This window comes from Palaemon carinicauda, chromosome 21, assembly GCF_036898095.1.
Source record: "Palaemon carinicauda isolate YSFRI2023 chromosome 21, ASM3689809v2, whole genome shotgun sequence".
NCBI classification, from domain to species: Eukaryota; Metazoa; Arthropoda; class Malacostraca; order Decapoda; family Palaemonidae; genus Palaemon; species Palaemon carinicauda.
Window position 1 is genome coordinate 108262237 of NC_090745.1, and position 18905 is coordinate 108281141.

General features: G+C 38.1%; 1 long non-coding RNA gene across 1 annotated transcript in view; it reads left to right on the forward strand.

Moving 5' to 3' along the window:
- LOC137614741 (uncharacterized) overlaps positions 1–18905 on the forward strand; it is a 324159-nt gene that overhangs the window by 263175 nt on the left and 42079 nt on the right. Inside the window, exon 2 of the long non-coding RNA XR_011039141.1 lies at positions 5927–6047. This is a non-coding gene — a long non-coding RNA (uncharacterized lncRNA). The remainder of the gene's footprint in view (positions 1–5926; positions 6048–18905) is intronic.

Sequence of the window (18905 nt, forward strand, 5' to 3'; positions counted from 1 at the left end):
AACGTTCTTGTATATTCTATGTTTGTATCTGTCCCCTTTAATTTTTTGACGCCAGCTAAATAAATTGATTAATCATCCACCATCTTAACCCTTCTAGAAGCAACGTTTGAGTTATAAAAAATATATTTAATTCAATATATATTTCCATATGTATATTCTACAAGATATCTCCGTAACTTTTTACATTCCTATACAAGGTTTTCTGAGCGTTCGAACACATTCCATTATAAGATTTGATTTTCTGAGCATTCAAACGCATTCCTTTACACGATTTTCAGAGAATTCAAAGACATTCCTTTACACGATTTTCTGAGCATTCAAACACATTCCTTTACACGATTTTCTGAGCATTCGCACATATTTCTTTACATTATTTTCTGTCCATTCAAACAGATTCCTTTACACGATTTTCTGAGCATTCGAACACATTCCTTTACACGATTTTCTTAGCATTCGAACACATCCCTTTACATGATTTTCTTAGTATTCGAACACATGATTTTCTGAGCATTCGAACACATTCCTTTACACGATTTTCTTAGCATTCGAACACATCCCTTTACATGATTTTCTTAGCATTCGAACACATGATTTTCTGAGCATTCGAACACATTCCTTTACACGATTTTCTTAGCATTCGAACACATCCCTTTACATGATTTTCTTAGCATTCGAACACATGATTTTCTGAGCATTCGAACACATTCCTTTACACGATTTTCTTAGCATTCGAACACATTCCTTTACATGATTTTCTTAGCATTCGAACACATGATTTTCTGAGCATTCGAACACATTCCTTTACACGATTTTCTTAGCATTCGAACACATCCCTTTACATGATTTTTTTAGCATTCGAACACATGATTTTCGGAGCATTCGAACACATTCCTTTACACGATTTTCTTAGCATTCGAACACATTCCTTTACATGATTTTCTTAGCATTCGAACACATGATTTTCTGAGCATTCGAACACATTCCTTTACACGATTTTCTTAGCATTTGAACACATTCCTTTACATGATTTTCTGAGCATTCGACCACATTCCTTTACACTATTTTTTTAGCATTCGAACACATTCCTTTACATGATTTTCTGAGCATTCAAACATATTCCTTTACACGATTTTCTTAGCATTCGTACACATTCCTTCACACGATTTTCTGACCATTCGTACAGATCCCTTCTCTTGTTTGAAAGAGAAGAATGTCGAAAAAATAAAGATGAACCCTAACTAAATCCTTTATTCTAAAGACAACCTTCAACTCCGGAAAACCCGAGAACTTGGGTATTAGGAGGACCTGTCGAGTCGAGTTGCTTGGAAGCATATGCAGGAAGTCTTCTTCGCTTTTAATGAGTTCTGCCGAGTTGCCAAGTTTCTCTAAATATCACTTAAACCGAATGTCTTCATTGCAGTGGATATGTGTGTCGGAAGCAGATTTTACTGAGAAGTTTAGCTCTTGGTGATCATAGGCGCCGTTTTCCGACGTCTGGTGGCGCTGGGTCGTTACTTATTCCATAGATGAAGCCGGGTCGTCAATCATTCAGTTGACGAAGCCGGATCAATAGGTATCCGGTGGACAGAGCGTCAGTTATTCCGTATGTGAAGCAGAATTGTAAGTTATACCAGAAAGACAGTAAAGGGAAGACCAGAAGGCACCTCAAAAAAAAAAAAAAAAAAAAAAAAAAAAAAGCACATTAGCTCTCTCTGATTAGTGTTTGCCAGACGGGGGTTTGAGTCCCGCTCTGACTCGTTAGTGCCCTTAGTGTTTGTAACCTTACCATCCTTGTGAGCTAAGATTGGGGGTTTAGGGGAGCCTATAGGTATATCTGTGAGTCATCAGCAGCCATTGCCTGGCCCTCCCGGTTCCTAGCTTTGGAGAGGGCTTGGGCGCTGATCATATTATATATGGTCAGTCTCTAGCGCATTGTCCTGCTGGCTAGGCCAATGTCACTGTCCCTTACCTCTGCCATTCATGAGTGATCCTTAAACCTTTAAACTGCCAACTGAGATAGAAAAACTTTACTAGCGTATTAAAATTGTTTTTGGAATTAAAACTCTTAACAGTTGTAAACTACTGTAGATCTTGCTTTTCTACAAAATATTCAATTTTGACAATCATATATGTATCTATCATTATTCAGCAATAGTGACGAACTTAATTCACATTAATCGCTCTTTACTTCTGGAGTCAAGATGTAAACAAAAGACCAAATTGATCAGCGCCATCTGTTGCCAACGCCCCCTACTAACGAGGGCAAATGCTCACGGAAAATTCCAGAGGCTTCCTGTTTTCCCTCTACTGTGATTGGTTATACCATAGACAAAGCAGAGACGTTAGTCATTCAATGGACAAAGTGAGGTCGTTAGTTACTCCTTGGACGAAGCGGAGTTGTTAGTTCTTCCATGGACGAAGCGGGTCGTTTGTTATTCCATGGACGAATCGGTTTGTTAGTTCTTCCATGGATTAAGCGGAGTTGTTAGTTACTCCATAGACGAAGCGGGTTGTTAGTTCTTCCATGGACGAAGCGGAGTCGTTAGTTCTTCCATGGACGAAGCGGGTTGTTAGTTCTTCCATGGACGAAGCGGAGTCGTTAGTTCTTCCATGGACGAAGCGGGTTGTTATTTCTTCCTTGGACGAAGCGAAATCGTTACATCCTCCTTGGATGACGGCGTCAATGACCTTAGATGTCAGGATGCCTGAAAACTTTAAATCAATCAATCAATATTCCATGGACGAAGGGGGTTGTTATTTTTTCAATGGACGAAGCGGAGTCGTTAGTTCTTCCATGGACGAAGTGGGTTGTTATTTCTTCCTTGGACGAAGTGGAATCGTTACTTGTTTCATGGACAAAGCAAGTTGTTATTTCTTCCTTGGATGAAGCGAAATCGTTACTTCTTCCATGGACGACGGCGTCAATGACCTTAGATGTCAGGATGCTTGAAAACTTTAAATGAATCAATCAACCTTCCATGGACGAAGCGGGTTGTTATTTCTTTCATGGACGAGCGGAGTCGTTAGTTCTTCCATGGACGAAGCGGATTGTTATTTCTTCCAATTTCTTTCATGGACGAGCGGAGTCGTTAGTTCTTCCCTGGACGAAGCGGATTGTTATTTCTTCCAATTTCTTTCATGGACGAGCGGAGTCGTTAGTTCTTCCATGGACGAAGCGGGTTGTTATTTCTTCCTTGGACGAAGCGAAATCGTTACATCCTCCTTGGATGACGGCGTCAATGACCTTAGATGTCAGGATGCCTGAAAACTTTAAATCAATCAATCAATATTCCATGGACGAAGGGGGTTGTTATTTTTTCAATGGACGAAGCGGAGTCGTTAGTTCTTCCATGGACGAAGTGGGTTGTTATTTCTTCCTTGGACGAAGTGGAATCGTTACTTGTTTCATGGACAAAGCAAGTTGTTATTTCTTCCTTGGATGAAGCGAAATCGTTACTTCTTCCATGGACGACGGCGTCAATGACCTTAGATGTCAGGATGCTTGAAAACTTTAAATGAATCAATCAACCTTCCATGGACGAAGCGGGTTGTTATTTCTTCCAATTTCTTTCATGGACGAGCGGAGTCGTTAGTTCTTCCATGGACGAAGCGGATTGTTATTTCTTCCAATTTCTTTCATGGACGAGCGGAGTCGTTAGTTCTTCCATGGACGAAGCGGATTGTTATTTCTTCCAATTTCTTTCATGGACGAGCGGAGTCGTTAGTTCTTCCATGGACGAAGCGGGTTGTTATTTCTTCCTTGGACGAAGCGAAATCGTTACATCCTCCTTGGATGACGGCGTCAATGACCTTAGATGTCAGGATGCCTGAAAACTTTAAATCAATCAATCAATATTCCATGGACGAAGGGGGTTGTTATTTTTTCAATGGACGAAGCGGAGTCGTTAGTTCTTCCATGGACGAAGTGGGTTGTTATTTTTTCCTTGGACGAAGTGGAATCGTTACTTGTTTCATGGACAAAGCAAGTTGTTATTTCTTCCTTGGATGAAGCGAAATCATTACTTCTTCCATGGACGACGGCGTCAATGACCTTAGATGTCAGGATGCTTGAAAACTTTAAATGAATCAATCAACCTTCCATGGACGAAGCGGGTTGTTATTTCTTCCAATTTCTTTCATGGACGAGCGGAGTCGTTAGTTCTTCCATGGACGAAGCGGATTGTTATTTCTTCCAATTTCTTTCATGGACGAGCGGAGTCGTTAGTTCTTCCATGGACGAAGCGGATTGTTATTTCTTCCAATTTCTTTCATGGACGAGCGGAGTCGTTAGTTCTTCCATGGACGAAGCGGGTTGTTATTTCTTCCGTGGACGAAGCGGAGTCGTTAGTTATTCCATGGACGAAGTTGCAGTCGTTAGTTATTCCATGGATGAAGTGGAGTCGTTTGTATTCTCTCGATCTTGAGTTACTCCATGGATGAAGCTGTGTCGTTAGTTATTCCATGGACGAAGCGGAATCGTTAGTTATTCCATGGACGGAGTGGAGTCGTTTGTATTCTCTTGATCTTGAGTTACTCCATGGACGAAACGGAGTCGTTATTTATTCCATGGACTAAGCAGAGTCGTTAGTTATTCCATGGACGAAGTTGCAGTCGTTAGTTATTCCATGGACGAAGTGGAGTCGTTTGTATTCTCTCGATCTTGAGTTACTCCATGGATGAAGCAGAGTCGTTAGTTATTCCATGGACGAAGCGGGTCGTTAGCTATTCCATGGACGAAGCGGGTCGTTAGCTATTCCATGGACGAAGCGGGTCGTTAGCTATTCCATGGACGAAGCGGGTCGTTAGCTATTCCATGAATGAAGCGGAGTCGTTAGTTATTCCATGGACGAAGCGGAGTCGTTAGTTATTCCATGGACGAAGCAGAGTCGTTAGTTATTCCATACACGAAGCGGAGTCGTTAGTTATTCCATGGACGAAGCAGAGTCGTTAGTTATTCCATACACGAAGCGGAGTCGTTAGTTATTCCATGGACGAAGCGGGTTGCTAGCTAGTTATACAATACAGTAGATATTTCATTGGTTATTCCGTAGATGAAGTGGGTCGTTAGTTATATGGATGAAATGGACTGTGACTTATTCCATAGAGAAAAGTGGGACAGTTAGTTATTCCTTAGCTGTATTGTTACTTATTCCATAGCTGTAACGGTGTCGTTAGTTATCACATAGATGAAGCGAGGTAGTTAGTTATTTCATGCATTTGTTGTATATTTTTTTATTTTCGTTGTAACAGACTTGTTCTTAAAATATTTTATTTTTCCTTGTTTCCTTTCCTCACTGGGCTATTTTCCCTGTTGGAGCCCCTGGGTATATAGAATCCTGCTTTTCCAACTAGGGTTGTAGCTTAGCAAGTAATAATAATAATAATAATAATAATAATAATAATAATAATAATAATAATAATAATAATAAGAGTCAGTTGAATAGCAAAGGTTAATCATATCTATATCAGGCTCGAAGAAAATAAGTGTTCTCCTTTACCTTGCTGCAATTTTAACCCCACATTTTTCACTTTTTCGTATTCCAATGTGCGTCTCTTACTTCCGCATATATCCTGTTCCACTTTCCGCCTTGTTATTGTTCCAGTTCTTGGATTTGCCCTGTTCCAAACTTTGCCTTTACCTTGTTCCAATTTTCACTTTTCATTTTGAAGATAATTAACAAGTCTATTAATTGACCTTCCCTAAGAAATATAAAAATAGTTCCAGCATAGTTTTTTTTTTTATAATCGTTTTTATACAGCAAAAATATTAACCTATTAAGGTAACCTTCCTTTAGAAATTCTCTCGAGGTTTTGTAGAATGCAAATTATTTATTGTTAAATTGAATTATCTTACATAGCCTGTTATTAGGTAAACAAATTCCAATTGTGAGAGATTGTTCTAATTTCCACTTTTAATTTCTTACAGGTGTATTTGGGAAATGGCAGTGACCTCGGTCGTGCGGAGTCACATAGGGTCAGCACGGGTCACTCTTCTTAGTGGACCTAACCCTCATCCGCACGTGTGGTCGACGACTGCCTACCACTGGGTGAGTTTTTGAGAACTGCTAACAGAAATCTCTCTCTCTCTCTCTCTCTCTCTCTCTCTCTCTCTCTCTCTCTCTCTCTCTCTCCGGCGTCAATGACCTTCGATGTCAGGATGCTAGAAAACTTCCAATCTCTCTCTCTCTCTCTCTCTCTCTCTCTCTCTCTCTCTCATTCATTGTGATGGTATCAGCCAAATATTTAAAATTTTTTGATGATTGGTTTTACTGTATTGTGCATATTAAGCCATCGTTTCTTTCATTAAGCATTCGTTTTGTTAATTCCGCTCTCTCTCTCTCTCTCTCTCTCTCTCTCTCTCTCTCTCTCTCTCTCTCTCTCTCTCTCTCTCTCTCTCTATTTTCCCTGTTGGTCTATTTTTTTTTTACATTTTTGATAGTGCTCTTATTTTCTGCGAGACCATTTCCCTTTGTAGTGATATCCATGTCGAACAGAATATGTCGTATGCATTAACGAAGTCTACTTCACTCAAGCCAGTTTTTAAAATAATCACAGCGGTATTATTATGTGAATTGTGCTGATGTCAGTACAGATTTCTCCTGATACTTCGATGTCTAATAAATTAGGAAATTTACCGTGATTGAAATAATTAAATAGAATGAATTCGTAAGTGTAATTAATTAACTATTTAGTATGTTGTGAAGGTAATTGTAAAAGTTTTATCTGAATAGTGTGACAATTAATGGCCTAACGACTCATGTAAGAAACGGGATATGCTAATGCAAACTAGAAAACACTGCGTGAGTGCATACCTCCGCCAATTTAACGGTCCCTCATGAATGGCAGAGGCAAGGGACAGTGACATTGCCCTATGGAGCTGGACAATGCCCTAGAAACTGACCCTATATACATATGATCAGCGCCCATGCCCCCTCTCCACCCAAGCTAGGACCAAGGAGGGCCAGGCATTGGCTGCTGAGGACTCAGCAGGTAGGTTTATAGGCTCCCCCAAACCCCCCTTCCTTATCTCAAAAGGATGGTGAGGGTGCAGCGACCAAAGAAACTAACGAGTTTGAGCGGGACTCGAACCCCAGCCTGGCGTTCATCAGTCAGGGATGTTACCACATCGGCCACTACAAACATTCTGGATCTACTCCCAGGTGTGAATTGGTCTTGAACCTGAATAGATTTTTCTTTGGGACAGGTATTATTCCTTTTCAAAATATCATTAAAATTCATCGAAAACTCATTTTAAGATGTCACGCTGATACAAAAGAACAGACTTAGTGGGCGAATAAATGCAGAGGTTCCTTTCAACTAGTGAGCGGAATACAAATGTTTAAACTACTCAAAGTAATTTGAAATAGCCCGAGAAACGTCCCAGGTAAGTTTCGTTGCTGCTCCGAATAAAGGGAAAATGTTTATCATCCTTTGGAATATAATTAACGTTGAACGCTCTTGAATAATTTGGCGAGAAAGGTCGAGGCAACTCTCGGTGTTTTAGGTATGGAAGTTTCTTCTAAATAATGCGTTGTTTCTGTGTAGCCCTAGCGTTAAAGAAAGTTTTTAAATTCATAACTGCAGTTTAAAAAAAAGGAAAAAAAAGTCATGGTCGAGAATTAGTTTTATCTTCAGTGATAAGGAGAATGGTTATCTCGTAACTATCTGAATTGTGATGGAATTCTTGATATCGTAGTTTCATTATGATAATGATGTGAAAATTATACAATGTAAATATAATATAGTATAATATAATATGATATTATTTTTGGTAATAACATATGATTTAGCCTCAACCGTCATCAAAGTAATGTTAAAGCCACTCTCCACTTGAAACAATAATTGTCGTAGCTATTCCGAAAAGGGGCAATGAATGTTCCGAATCGCCAAGAAATATAAAATGAACATTAATTCGTCTGAATGCGATTGAACTTTGGAGCAACTCTGAATAATTTGCAAATGATTTAGAAATTACCTTGATTGGTGTGTTAACGAATATGTAATGTAAATGAATGCCATCACCTCGAATACGTTGCTTATTTCACGTTTAATGATGTTTTACATAACTTCAATGACATTCCTGATTGAAATTGTTATTTCTTATTGTGCAAATGGATATCATTCACGAAGCCAAACGCCGATTATTGTCATAACGAATGAGTTTAAGCAAGCGGTTATCTCTCCCCCGGCTTTTTAATTACCAGTTTTGTCTTCCTTCCTCAAAGCGTCAATAATTCTCTCCTCCCCTTTTCCGTTTCTGCTCCTCTGTTCACATCCTCCGTGAGGCAATTCATCCGCAGTATTGATTTCTTTTTAAATTGTCCTCTGTCTTCGCAATCCATTCCTTTCACGAGAGAGGTATCAAATGAAACCCATTTTATCTCCCTGACAATGCCACCCGACGTAACTGCTCGCTTTTGTGTCCATTGAAGATTCGCTCTGTTGGGGGTTTGGATCCGTACGTTGTTCGGACATCCTTGTGAATCGGTTTGCTTTGACACCTGAATGAATTTTATTGTTCAATTGGGGTTAGGTTAATTAGGGAGAAAGGTTCTATAGGGGAGATGTATGGTTTGGAAATGCTAAGGAAATTAGGTGGATTGACGAACTATTTGCTATCATTGTGATATAGAAAAGGCATGAATTTGTAAATGTCTGGAAGTAAATGATAATTGTTTTACGATAGCGAACTATTATCGATCATTGTGTTATAGAAAATACATGAATTTGTAAATGACTGGAAGTAAATGATAATTGTTTTACGATAGCAAACTATTAGCGATCAATGTGATAAAGATAAGGCTGGAATTTGTAAATGCCTGGAAGTAAAGGATAATTATTTTACGATAGCAACCTCTTGGCGATCATTGTGATATAGAAAAGGCATGAATTTTTAAATGTCTGGAATTAATGTTACTTGTTTTACGATAACGAACTATTAGCGATCATTGTTATATAGAAAAGGCATGAATTTGTAAATCTCCGGATTGAAATTATAATTGTTTTACGTTAGCGAACTATTAGCTATCATTGTGATATAGAAAAGGCATGAATTTGTAAGTCTCTGGAAATAAATGATAACTGTTTTACGAAAATTGATTTTAAAATTTCAGTTATAGTACGGTCATATTTGCTAGAAAAATCAAGCTTTTATTGGTTAGGAAAGTAAGGGAAAATGAGATTTAAGAAATTAAAAGCTACGTCTAAGGAAGGACATATTAAGTATCTGCTTTCAATGTGGTACTATATAGGACATTAGTTTTGACATTTTTGTCTAATTACCTATTACTTGATGTTAATTAGCTCATTTTATCTCCCAAAAGTTGCAGTAACTGAAAATCACAGATGTTTGTTTTAGAGGGTCTGGTTTTATTAATTGAAAACCTATCATTTTCTGAGCAAAGCCAAATGCTTTTGATAAAGGGAAAGTTATTTGCTAAGATGAAAGTCAACTTCACAGACGACTGAAAATTTATTTGTGTTTTCGCGAGATCCAGAACACTAAATGTAACCCGAGCCAGAGTTTATTTCTTGATAGTGGAATTGCCATGTCAAGTGTGTGTTGTATCCGGCGATAAACGTGTTGTTTTATCGGTAGCTATAATTTAAAAGAAAAAAAAATGTGTTTCGTGCATTGTATGATAAAGCAGAAGGGTAACTTTTAGACTCGTGTGATGGCGAATTTGCACTGGAAATTTGTTTAATTATTTAATCTTCTATTTAAATATCTGGATTTGGATATGGAAGCAAACGCAGATAAAGTCACAAGGGACTTGCATGCAGATTACGAGAACCAGTAAAATTTGATTATATCACAGTCAACTAATAAAGTCGTTTAAGAACAGTCCCAACAGTATATTGTAATAAGTTATCACTGAAGTACCCATGTCTAGGATATGCGAAAGAGACTCTAATTATCAGTAGAGTCCATTTACATAAGCCCTTTTATAGCTTTTCTTCTCAGTTATTAGTTATAAATGAAGTATCTAAACCTGTCCGCTGATGTCATTTTTTCCTCCAAGAATATCGAGATCTCTAGGATGATGCACAATAATAATAATTATACTGAACCAATATAAGAGGCCTAGTCCAATCACTAATGTTGCATGTAGACTAATATCGTGGAAAAGGATGAAAATAATGACAAACGTTACATGTTATGTATAAAATTTTATGTATTTTGTTGATACGTAAAACTTGAGCGATGAAAAAAGTTAAAGCACAGTGTTGTTTATTCTACCTCTTTGTCAATAAAACCTTTTATTTTTCAGAATATCTCTCTCTCTCTCTCTCTCTCTCTCTCTCTCTCTCTCTCTCTCTCTCTCTCTCTCTCTCTCTCTCTCTCTAGTTCATATCTATCTTTATCTTGATTAGTTTTTATATATGGTAAAATTTCAACTAAACTCCCAACGACATACTTATTTCATTATCCTCGTATCACTTGGTCTTGCTTTCTTCCTGATATCTATAACCCTCTTCTCCACCTCATCTATCCGGGAAGATGGGTACCTGCCTGTGTGTGACGTCACTGTTCAGGATAAGCTTATTTGTGTCACCACGCTGGTTGGCTTTATTCAAATTTAGGTTGAATTATTGATAGACGCTCATGAATATTGATTCTAATATTTATTTGTTTTATATAAAGTGCAGATATTTGTGTGTGTGATATATAGGATAGATATGTTGATATATACAAATGATGACGATTAAATCAGAATTCCTTAGGTATTTTAAAGGTTGAAAGGTCACTCATGAGTGGCAGAGGCGAGGGACAATATCCCAGAGACCGACCATATAGTATTATGATCAACACCCAACCCCCACTCTCCATTAAGCTCGGACCAGGAAGAGCCAGGCAATGGATTTTGATAGCTCAGAAGGTAGACCTGTAGGCTTATTCACCAAACCCACGATCCCTAACTTACAAGGATGGAGAGGTTACTGACGATGTTAGAATCCAGAATTGATATCTAGAAACTATGTGGCTTGAGCAATGCTCGAATTCATGTCCAATAGATTGCGTGACAGGTACGTTTCCAATAGGCTACTATAATCCTCTGTAGTATTGCAACATACATCACAGCGATAGTGGTTATTGTAACCCTGCCTTGACATACTCGATTCACTCTTCTTTCGTTAATATTGGAATTGAGAGTACGCCAGATGGCATTCCAGAGTTCTTATAGAAAAGACAAAAACCCTGGATGAATAATTTCAATTCGGCGGGGGGGGGGGGGGTACAAAATTTGCTGGTTAATTTCCCTGGTTGGGGATTGAATGTGAGTTGCTCCAAGGTATCCTGAGAAGACTGTCAATTAAACCTCGACCACACACAGAGAGAGAGAGAGAGAGAGAGAGAGAGAGAGAGAGAGAGAGAGAGAGATTTGTGACTGCAGATAAGATTCTTTTACGGGATTGAACTGTAAAAGTGTATGGTATCCTGAGAAGACTTTCAATTTAACCACGAATGCAGAGAGAGAGAGAGAGAGAGAGAGAGAGAGAGAGAGAGAGAGAGAGAGAGAGAGAGAGATTTGTTACCTCAAATAAGATTCTTTTGATGAAATGAACAGTAGTTTTACATGAACGTGACGCCATCCGTTGATAGGAACCCTTTTGTGTTTTCAAATCCGTGGCATGAAAGATAATTTTGAAGTTTAGAAATGAAATGAAATGAGACTCGTGGCATTTTTTTTATAGAAATTATGTAATATTTCTAATGAAATTACATAGAAAATAGCGATGAAAATTATAAATAATCAATGATTTATAAGGGTATAGAAATGATAAGAAATACCTTGGTAGGAAATCGAATTAGTAACATGATTGTTTAATAAAGATAATTTGGTGCTATATATAGACAAGAATTGCAAGTAAGAAGTAAAGTATGAATTAAATTGGTATGGAATGTGAGAGAATGTAAAACCCACATGTGGAGAATCTGTGGTTTCTAATTTTGAACATGGTGAAAAAAAAAAACCGCTAAAAAAGCGTTGCGGGAATACAGTACAATCATCTTAAGGAAGAAGAAAGGAATTTAGACATTAGAGATGGAACGCTAAATGCAAGAGATTATTTAGAATCATTTACTGTTATACACTGGTTTATTTATCCTTTTTTGTAGAATTGTGTGTCGATCCTGGATGCTTTTCCAGGTGTACCCAGGTCAATTTCTGAAGAATACATATGAATGAAGATGGGTAAGAGGGGAGGGGCATTCATTTTATGGGGAGGAGTGTAGAATAGGGTTGGGGGCGGGGGGGGGGGCGGAGCATGGAAGAATAATGGTCCCGGGAAAGCTATGCTTTTGTGAAGATGGCAACGTTTTGGGGTCTTAGGCGTGACTGAATTACGTTTTCTTTCGGCGTTCAGGATTGCACTGACTTTTTGTTGTTTGTTTGTTTGGGAGTGCAGTTCTCTCTTGTCTCTTATGATATTATTTCGAAATTCATTTGAATTATGTTATTGGAAGGGTTTATTGGTAATTGGACTGGCCTCTGAATGGTAAATGTCATTGAAGTAATACTGGGGCTCAGTCAGTATTGGATGGATGCTATTGGAATATAAGCACCTTGAACTTCTATTGGGTAGTACTTGGGGCTTGCAACCCCATCCCGTAAAATCTTGCATATTTTTAAATGTACAGCATCTTGCCGTCTCCATCTCGTTCCGTGAAGTATGTTGAGGTCAGGTTGCTAGCACAGTGGTAATATGTTCGCCTAGCATTCGCATGGCAGCACATCGTTCCCAGCCCGGGACCGTGAGTTTAAGCTGTTTACTATGGAGGCCAATGCTGTGATTAGGCACCTTAGTGGGGGGGGGGGGGGGGGGTTGCCTTACCGGCAGACGTTCTGTTGAGTATCTATTCTGATGAAACTGGAACTGAAAACAGACACCTTAAACATTTAATATTTCCCGATTTAAAACTTCACATACGAATGCCTTTGATTCTCTGCACACCCCACCTCCTCTAAAAAACAAGAATGAAAATAAACTTGCATCCCGAATGCTCGTTAGGAGCCATGGGAACGTATTGAAGGAGTTTTCCTGTGTCTTTTTATTCTCCTTAATCTGTTCCCTCTCACCACTTCCCTCGACTCCGCATCCTCCCGTTCTCCGTCGAATGGATGACTTAAAAAGCAACACCAACATGGTAAGATATTTCTGGACGGAAGAGATGAAAGAGAAATACGTTTGTCATAACGATTTTCCTTCTTTTTCCTGGTTATACTTCCAGTATTTATTTTTGTTTACATGGGAAAATAAGATAATAACTTATGGTGATTTATTTTTCTCTGAACGTCCGTGAAACGAGGTTCATTAATGCTTCCAAATATATTAATAAATCTATAAACCTTTAAACTTCGGGAGTCCCAATCGCCAATTTTCAAGCCAATTCTGAGGACCTACGGTTCACAGTCTATTGATTTTCATTTCAAGTGATTTAGAATTTCTCAAAATGATTGGAGTCTAAAATTCACAGATAGATGAATGTGTTTATTTTCCAATATCTTTTATTTCATTTTATATATAAAAAAGTACGAAAGCTTCTGCATTTTTTAAATATACAACGTATATAATTGTGGATTTTTAATACACATTATTATTATTATTATTGTTTATGTTTTTGATGATAATAATGATATTGTTGTTGGTGGTGGTGTTGTTGATGATGATGTTTTCTTTGGTGGTGTTGTTGTTGTTGATAATGATGATATTGTTGGTGTTGTTGTTGTTGTTGATGATGATGATATTGTTGGTGGTGTTGTTGTTGTTGATGATGATGTTATTGTTGGTGGTGTTGTTGTTGTTGATGATGATGATGATGTTATTGTTGGTGGTGGTGCTGTTGATGGTGATGATGATGTTATTGTTAGTCGTGTTGTTGTTTTTGATGATGTTGTTATTAGACACGTGTAAGCATTGATTATTAGATCAAAGGTTTGCATTTACAAGGTCCTTGGCTTGACCTTAGCTTCTAATGTCACCTGGAGTCAAGTATTACAATTAGTAGTGGCCTAACATCCTCATCTTTTAAGACCTGCTGAAGACCAAACGTCTTCACAGAATGTTTTAGTTTTAGACCCGATTTTTTTAAACGACAAGAACGTGTATGCCATATATATATATATATATATATATATATATATATATATATATATATATATATATATACATACATACATACATACATACATACACCATGTATGTATGTGTATGTATGTGTGTGTGTAGTTGTGTGATTTTTTTTTGCGATCAAGCACCAAAAATAGATTTTTGAAGAATTTCGAATCCCAAGGAGCCACACATTCGTCAAATGTGCCTTGGAAGTTTTAACAGGTAACTTTTTTGGACAGCAACTTCATAAACTTGAAAATTTCAACTTTAAACTTTTTTTTTCTTCTTTTTTCTCCTGTGGTAGCGTTTCAATATTATTTCATCGTTCAAGATTATTTCATTTTAGTTACGAAAACTAAGTGGATTTGTCTGAAAGGAATTTCCGTTAAAATTTTAATGTTTTTGATAAAGCAAATAAAGATTTTTCGCTATTTAGGACAATTTTTTTGTATTTTGAGGGGATAAATGTATGAAATTCATATTTCCATTTTTTTAGACAGATAGAATTTAAATTTTTTTTGTAGACATAGACTTTCTTCAAAGAACAAATATTCAATGTGCTAATGCTGATGTTTGTGGTTTAATGTTCATCTAATGTTACTAATGATATGATTTTGAAACATTATTTTTCGTTATCTTACGCAGTTTAAAATAGTACCATACTAATTTACCAATATGAATGGTATTAATAGCAATGATGGCAGCTTACTTTTTGAACTGCACGAGGCCCAGAACATAGGCGAACCTGATTAGGTATGACCATCAATACATTTAGAATATTAGTGGAGAGAGAGAGAGAGAGAGAGAGAGAGAGAGAGAGAGAGAGAGAGAGAGAGAGAGAGAGAGAGAGAGAGAGAGAGAGAGAGAGAGAGAGAGAGCAAAGTGGTTAACTAATTGGCTCTTGAAACTGCCACTACAGGTTTATCCTTCATCGGTTATCCATAATGACGGATAGAGTTAATACTGTATTAGGCCTAGAGTTGAGTGGCTAGTGAGAAGTTATATGGATTTTGGAAGTTGGTTTGAACTCGGGGATATGAGAGCGATACTCTAGTTTGTATCTGTTAATTATACAGCCTTTGATGTCGAGAATTTGTACCGAGTTAGTTTACTCAGTTCTATGGGTCGTTACATAGACTCCTACAGGGTCGGGACCATGATCCAAAAAAGAATTAAAGGTCGTGTGCGAGTGGGCTGATAGATTGTAAGAGAGAGACGAGTGGAATTCAACTAAACTTATGTACAAGTACTTGCGAGCAAGACTTATAAAAATTCAAACGAGGTAATTCATGAAAGGGTAAAACTTAAACAGGTTTTCTCATCAGGGCGGGGGAGAGTGATATATCTATCTATCTATCTATCTATCTATATATATATATATATATATATATATATATATATATATATATAGATTGAAAGATAGATAGATAGATAAATAGATATAAAGGAAATATTGTTACAATCTACGAACGTATATGAAACGATGCTATACAATCGAGACAATTGGTGTTAGACTACAGTGGTCAACAGCGTAGCTCCACTAGCGATTCCGGATGATTCCTAACCTCCTTCATGATAAGAATTAGGACCTGTTTATTAAGAGGTTTACGAATGTCTGGTGAAATTAAAGTTATATTTGTTGCCATAAATAAACAAATCCTCAACAGAGCAGATGGTATGCATGTAAAGCATTCCGAGTTCATTTGTCGATAATTCATTTGACTTAATTACTGGATACGAAATCCAGATGTCTATTTATATTCTGATTGGATTTATCGGTACAGCAGCTGAGCAAGCACTAGGAAGTAATTTGTTGTTTATTAAACGATTACTACACTTGTAGGTGGTACGCGGGACAGGAGGATTTGGTATTCGCTATTTGTTTATTTATCCATTAATGTTAATGTATGGATCAGAAACTTGGGCTTTAAAACGAAAAGAGGAAGCAAAGCTTGAAAGAACAGAGATGAGAATGCTAAGGTGGATCTACGGGAATATCACTGTTTGCAAGATTGGAAAACGATAAAATAAGAAGAATGGCAGGTGTTGTTACGATTATTGAGATGATAAGAATGTCGCGACTGAAGGGTGGGGCCGGGGGGGGGGGGGGGGGAGAGGTTGTGCGCAGATCAAGAGGGAGGCAGAAAATTGGATGGCATGATAAGGTGAAGCATGATTTGGAGAGAAGAAGTTTTGTGGAAGAGGATGCCTTTAATTGATATATACAAATGGTGTGGATTAAAACAGAATCCGTCAGCTAGTTTGAAGGTTGAAAGGTCACTCATGAGTGGCAGAAGCGAGGGACAGTGTCCTAGAGATCGACCGCGTATTATGATCAGTACCCAAGCCCACTCTCCATCAAGTTCGGACCAGGGAGAGCCAGGCAATGGGTGTTAATGGCTCAGTAGGTAGACCCATAGGTTTCTTCGCCAAACCTTAACTTACAAGGCTGGTGAGGTTATAGACGCTGTTAGAATCCAGGATTAATAGCTAGAAACTATTTGGCTTCGAGTGGGGCTCGAGCTCATGTCCAATAGATTGCATGGCAGGAACGTTTCCAATAGGCTACTATAACACTCTGTAGTATCGCAACATACGTCACAGTGATAGTGGTTATCTCAATCCTGCTTTGACTTACTCGATTCACTCTTCTTTCGTTAATATTGGAATTGAGAGTACACCAGATGGCATTTCAGAGTTCTTATTGGAAAGACAAAACCCTTGATGAATAATTTCACTTCCGTGGGGGTACAATATTCACTGGTTAATTTCCCTGGTTCGCTGATTGAATGCGAGTTGCTCCAAGGTATCCTGAGAAGACTGTCAATTAAAGCTCGACCACTGAGAGAGAGAGAGAGAGAGAGAGAGAGAGAGAGAGAGAGAGAGAGAGAGAGATTTGTGACAGCAGATAAGATTCTTTTACTGAAATGAACAGTGAAAGAGTTTGGGTTGCATTTTGGATAGTTTAGGGAAAGGGGTTTATAAGATACGTCAGTAGTTTTACAAGAACATGACGTCATCCATTGACGTCATCTGCTGATAGAAATCTTTGTGTGTTTTCAAATCCGTGGCATAAAAGCTGATTTTGAAGTTTAGAAATTATGTAATTTTTCAAATGAAATTACATAAGTAGCCATGAATATTGGAAATAAGCAATGATTTATAAAGATATAGAAGACATTAGAATTACCTGGGTATGAAATCGAATTAGTAGCATGATTGTTAAAAAATTAACTTGGTGCTAAATATAGATAAGAATTGCAAGAAAGAAGTAAAGTATGAATTAAATTGGTATATAATGTGAGAGAATATAAAACTAACATGGGGAGAATCTGTGCTTTATAATTATGAACATGGTGTAAAAAAAGCTTAAAAACGTTGCAGGAGTACAGTACAATTATCTTAAAGAAGAGGAAGGGAATTTAAAGATTAGAAGTGGCAACGCTAAATACAAGAGATTATTTAGAATCATATACGGTAACTACTGGAATATTCATCAATTTTTTGTAGAACTGTGTATGGATTCTGGATGCCATTCCAGGTGTATCCAGGACAATTCCCGAAGAATACATATGAATGATGATGGGTAAGAGGGCCCTGAGGGGAGGGACATCCATTTTATGAGGAGGGGTTGAGAATGGGGTGGCGGTGGAGGGGCGGGGGGGCGTGGAAGAATAATGGTCCCGGGAAAGCTACGTATGCTTTTGTGAAGATCGCAACGTGTTGGGGTCTTAGGCGTGACTGAATTACGTTTTCTTTCGGCGTTCAGTATTGCACTGACTTTTTGTTGTTTGTTTGTTTGGAAGTGCAGTCCTTTCATCTGTCATAAAATATTATTTTAAAATTCCATTGAAATATGTTTTTGGAAGGTTTTATTGGTAATTTGACTGTCATCTGGAAGGTAAATCTCATTAAAGTAGCATTTTTGTTTCAGTCAGCATTGGGTGGATGCTATCGGAATTTAAGTACCTTGAACTTCTATTGGGTAGGACTTGGGCTTGCAACCCCATCCCGTAAAATCTTGCATATTTTTAAATGTACAGCATCTTTCCGCATCATCTCGTCCCGTGAAGTATATTGAGGTGATGTTAGTACAGCGGTAACGTGCTCTGAGCATTCGCTTGACAGCAGATCGATCCCAGCCCGGGACCGTGAGTTTAAGCTGTTTACTGGGGAGGCCAATCCTATTTAGTAGAGTGGTAACGTGTTCGCCTAGCTTCGCTTGACAGCAGATCGATCCCAGCCCGGGACCGTGAGTTTTAGCTGTTTACTGCGGAGGCCAAAGCTGTGATTGGGCACCATAGTGGGGGTTGGGCTTGTCTTACCGCAGACGTTCTGGTGAGTATCTATTCTGATGAAACCGGAACTGAAAACAGATTCCTTAAACCTTTATTATTTCCCCCATTTCCCCATTTAAAACTTCACATACGAATGCCTTTGCTTCTCTGCACACCTCCACTAAAACACAAAATGAAAAATAAACTTGCATCCCGAATGCTCGTTAGGAGCCATGGGAACGTATTGAAGGAGTTTTCCTGTGTCTTTTTATTCTCCTTAATCTGTTCCCTCTCACCACTTCCCTCGACTCCGCATCCTCCCGTTCTCCGTCGAATGGATGACTTAAAAAGCAACACCAACATGGTAAGATATTTCTGGACGGAAGAGATGAAAGAGAAATACGTTTGTCATAATGATTTTCCTTCGTTTACATGATTATACTTCCAGTATTTATTTTTGTTTACATGGGAAAATAAGATAACTTATGGCGATTTATTTTTCTCTGAACGTCC